Here is a 5,430-nt window from a genome sequence, read left to right on the forward strand (position 1 = left end):
CCCCGACGGCTAAACGGAAGAGGCTGCAGGGCCGCCTCGGAATGGTCCAAGCATCGGATGCGATTGGGACGACTACCAGTGCCAACCCCTTATCCCGCGATGCGTCCGATACACAGATAGTTCCAAGGCGGCCGAGGAGCCTCACCGCATATCAATCGGGGTGCGAGGCGAGGGATGGGGCGGGAAGGCCCCAACGGCTAGACGGAAGAGGCTTCAGGGCCACCTCGGAATGGTCCAAGCATCGGACGCGCTTGGGGCGACTGCCAGTGCCAACCCCTTATCCCGCGATGCGTCCGATACACAGATGGTTCCAAGGCGGCCGAGGAGCCTCACCGCATAGCAATCGGGGGTGCGAGGCGAGGGATGGGGCGGGAAGGCCCCAACGGCTAGACGGAAGAGGCTTCAGGGCCGCCTAGGAATGGTCCAAGCATCGGACACGCTTGGGGCGACTACCAGTGACAGCCCCCTATCCCGCGATGCGTCCGATACGAAGATGGTTCCAAGGCGGCCGAGGAGCCTCACCGCATAGCAATCGGGGTGCGAGGTGGGGGATGCGGCGAGATGGCCCCAACGGCTAGACGGAAGAGGCCACAGGGCCGCGTCGGAATAGTCCAAGCATCGGACGCGCTTGGGGCGACTACCAGTGACAACCCCTTATCCCGCGATGCGTCCGATACGAAGATAGTTCCAAGGCGGCCGAGGAGCCTCACCGCATAGCAATCGGGGTGCGAGGTGGGGGATGCGGCGAGATGGCCCCAACGGCTAGACGGAAGAGGCTGCAGGGCCGCCTCGGAATAGTCCAAGCATCGGACGCGCTTGGGGCCACTACCAGTGACAACCCCTTATCCCGCAATGCGTCCGATACGAAGATAGTTCCAAGGCGGCCGAAGAGCCTCACCGCATAGCAATCGGGGTGCGAGGTGGGGGATGCGGCGAGATGGCCCCAACGGCTAGACGGAAGAGGCCACAGGGCCGCCTCGGAATAGTCCAAGCATCGGACGCGCTTGGGGCGACTACCAGTGACAACCCCTTATCCCGCGATGCGTCCGATACGAAGATAGTTCCCAGGCGGCCGAGGAGCCTCACCGCATAGCAATCGGGGTGCGAGGCGAGGGATGCGGCGAGATGGCCCCAAAGGCTAGACGAAGAGGCTGCAGGGCTGCCTCGGAATAGTCCAAGCATCGGACGCGCTTGGGGCGACTACCACTGCCAACCCCTTATCCCGCGATGCGTCCGATACACAGATAGTTCCGAGGCGGCCGAGGAGGTGGGGGATGCAGCGAGATGGCCCCAACGGCTAGACGGAAGAGGCTGCAGGGCCGCCTCGGAATAGTCCAAGCATCGGACGCGCTTGGGGCGACTACCAGTGACAACCCCTTATCCCGCGATGCGTCCGATACACAGATAGTTCCGAGGCGGCCAAGGAGCCTCACCGCATAGCAATCGTGGTGCGAGGTGGGGGATGCGGCGAGATGGCCCCAACGGCTAGACGGAAGAGGCTGCAGGGCCGCCTCGGAATGGTCCAAGCATCGGATGCGCTTGGGGCGACTACCACTGCCAACCCCTTATCCCGCGATGCGTCCGATACACAGATAGTTCCAAGGCGGCCGAGGAGCCTCACAGCATAGCAATCAGGGTGCGAGGCGAGGGATGCGGCGAGAAAGCCCCAACGGCTAGAGGGAAGAGGCTTCAGGTCCGCCTCGGAATGGTCCAAGCATCGGACGCGCTTGGGGCGACTACCAGTGACAACCCCTTATCCCGCGACGCGTCCGATACACAGATAGTTCCAAGGCGGCCGAGGAGCCTCACCGCATAGCAATCGGGGTGCGAGGCGAGGGATGCGGCGAGAAGGACCCAACGGCTACACGGAAGAGGCTTCGGGGCCGCCTCGGAATGGTCCAAGCATCGGACGCGCTTGGGGCGACTACCAGTGACAACCCCTTATCCCGCGACGCGTCCGATACACAGATAGTTCCAAGGCGGCCGAGGAGCCTCACCGCATAGCAATCGGGGTGCGAGGCGAGGGATGCGGCGAGAAGGACCCAACGGCTACACGGAAGAGGCTTCGGGGCCGCCTCGGAATGGTCCAAGCATCGGACGCGCTTGGGGCGACTACCAGTGACAACCCCTTATCCCGCGACGCGTCCGATACACAGATAGTTCCAAGGCGGCCGAGGAGCCTCACCGCATAGCAGTCGGGGTGCGAGGCGAGGGATGCGGCGAGAAGGACCCAACGGCTAGACGGAAGAGGCTTCGGGTCCGCCTCGGAATGGTCCAAGCATCGGACGCGCTTGGGGCGACTACCAGTGACAACCCCTTATCCCGCGACGCGTCCGATACACAGATAGTTCCAAGGCGGCCGAGGAGCCTCACCGCATAGCAATCGGGGTGCGAGGCGAGGGATGCGGCGAGAAGGACCCAACGGCTAGACGGAAGAGGCTTCGGGTCCGCCTCGGAATGGTCCAAGCATCGGACGCGCTTGGGGCGACTACCAGTGACAACCCCTTATCCCGCGACGCGTCCGATACACAGATAGTTCCAAGGCGGCCGAGGAGCCTCACCGCATAGCAATCGGGGTGCGAGGCGAGGGATGCGGCGAGAAGGACCCAACGGCTAGACGGAAGAGGCTTCGGGTCCGCCTCGGAATGGTCCAAGCATCGGACGCGCTTGGGGCGACTACCAGTGACAACCCCTTATCCCGCGACGCGTCCGATACACAGATAGTTCCGAGGCGGCCGAGGAGCCTCACCGCATAGCAATCGGGGTGCGAGGCGAAGGATGCGGCGAGAAGGACCCAACGGCTAGACGGAAGAGGCTTCGGGTCCGCCTCGGAATGGTCTAAGCATCGGACGCGCTTGGGGCGACTACCAGTGACAACCCCTTATCCCGCGACGCGTCCGATACACAGATAGTTCCAAGGCGGCCGAGGAGCCTCACCGCATAGCAATCGGGGTGCGAGGCGAGGGATGCGGCGAGAAGGACCCAACGGCTAGACGGAAGAGGCTTCAGGGCCGCCTCGGAATGGTCCAAGCATCGAACGCGCTTGGGGCGACTACCAGTGACAACCCCTTATCCCGCGACGCGTCCGATACACAGATAGTTCCGAGGCGGCCGAGGAGCCTCACCGCATAGCAATCGGGGTGCGAGGCGAGGGATGCGGCGAGAAGGACCCAACGGCTAGACGGAAGAGGCTTCAGGGCCGCCTCGGAATGGTCCAAGCATCGGACGCGCTTGGGGCGACTACCAGTGACAACCCCTTATCCCGCGACGCGTCCGATACACAGATAGTTCCGAGGCGGCCGAGGAGCCTCACCGCATAGCAATCGGGGTGCGAGGCGAGGGATGCGGCGAGAAGGACCCAACGGCTAGACGGAAGAGGCTTCAGGGCCGCCTCGGAATGGTCCAAGCATCGGACGCGCTTGGGGCGACTACCAATGACAACCCCTTATCCCGCGACGCGTCCGATACACAGATAGTTCCGAGGCGGCCGAGGAGCCTCACCGCATAGCAATCGGGGTGCGAGGCGAGGGATGCGGCGAGAAGGACCCAACGGCTAGACGGAAGAGACTTCAAGGCCGCCTCGGAATGGTCCAAGCATCGGACGCGCTTGGGGCGACTACCAGTGACAACCCCTTATCCCGCGACGCGTCCGATACACAGATAGTTCCGAGGCGGCCGAGGAGCCTCACCGCATAGCAATCGGGGTGCGAGGCGAGGGATGCGGCGAGAAGGACCCAACGGCTAGACGGAAGAGGCTTCAGGGCCGCCTCGGAATGGTCCAAGCATCGGACGCGCTTGGGGCGACTACCGTTGCCAACCCCTTATCCCGCGATGCGTCTGATACACAGATAGTTCCGAGGCGGCCGAGGAGCCTCACCGCATAGCAATCGGGTTGCGAGGCAGATTATTGGGAAGGGAACCCCCTGGGATGCGGCTCAAGCAGTGCCCAAAGGGACTGGAATGCGGAATCACATCGAGAGACCCAAATGCTATACGAGGGCTCAAATCGAATTATCGATTTGGCCACGACATGGACGCATCGGAACGACTACCTTTGCCGAACCACTCGCAATTGCATCCATACCGAAACCAATAGACATTTCCGTTAGAGCCCTCGCATAGCATTCGGGAATCTCGCATGCCCCTCTAAATCGACCAATGCTGGCGCTCAATGAAAATCCGAGCGCTACCACCGTTCGAGCGCCAGCATTGGTCGAGTTAGAGGGGCACGGGGGAGAATGCTCCAGTCAACACCTCCCCTATATAAGTTATTTGTCCGATTCTCGCACAACCGTAGTCTGCCTCGTCGAATCAAACAACGGTCCCAGATTCCGACTTCCGTTCCGTAGAGACCCAAAAGCTAGATGGAGGCTCGCAAGAAAGAGAGTCGGCGCATAGCAATCGGGTTTCTCGAACGTTTAGGGACCGAGCTCACTTGCGGATAGGGCAAAATCCGCCAAGCAACCCAAAAGCTAGACGGGGGCTCGAATCGAATCGCCTAGGCGGCCACAACAACGACGTGTTGGATCGACTACCAGTGCCAAACCATTCAGCAAGACTAGTCTGTGTCGAGGCCGGATAGAGATTCTCAGAGAGCGCCCGCATAGCATTTAGGAGACCTGCCGCGTCCCTCACACTCGACAAATGGTGGTGCACGTTTATAAATCCGAGCGATCCCAACCCTTTCAAGCACCAACATCGGTCGAGATAGAGGGGCACGGAGGGGGCTGCGTGAGACAACACAGTCCCCTATATAAGTTATTTGTCCGATTCTCACACATCCGAAGAATGGTCATCAAATCGGACAACAGCCCAAACTTCCGACTTCCGTCCCAGAAAGCCCAAGAGCTATCTAAAACGTTCATGGCCGGAACTCGATCGCGGCTATACCAGTCCGCCAAGCAACCCAAAAGCTAGACTGGAGCTCTAGTCGAATCACCTCTGTGGCCATTGCAAGGACGTGTTGGAGCGACTACCATTGCCGAACCATTCCGCAGGTCGAGTCCATACCAAGGCCGCATAGAGATTCACGATGAGCTCCTGCATAGCAATCAGGAGACTTGCCGTGTCCATCACAATCGATAAATCCTGGTGCAAGATTTTTGCATCCGAGCGCTCCAACCAGTCGAGCACCAGCATCAATCGACATAAACGGGCACGGGGGGAGGATGCTCGAGAACACTACCTCCCCTATATAAGTTATTTGTCCGATTCTCAAGCAGCCGAAGTCTGGTCATCGAATCGGGTCAAAGACCACAACTTCCGACTTTACCCACAATGCAAGTCATCGAATCGAACATCGGCCCCCGAGTCGGACTCCATGCGTATGTCAGGTCATCGGACCCAAATTCCGCCTTCCTGCGCATGGCGGGCCATCAATATCAACTCGGTCATCGGACCCAAACTCCGCCTTTTTGCGTATGGCACGCC

The sequence above is a fragment of the Cryptomeria japonica genome, unplaced genomic scaffold (assembly GCF_030272615.1).
Source record: "Cryptomeria japonica unplaced genomic scaffold, Sugi_1.0 HiC_scaffold_154, whole genome shotgun sequence".
Taxonomy (NCBI): domain Eukaryota; kingdom Viridiplantae; phylum Streptophyta; class Pinopsida; order Cupressales; family Cupressaceae; genus Cryptomeria; species Cryptomeria japonica.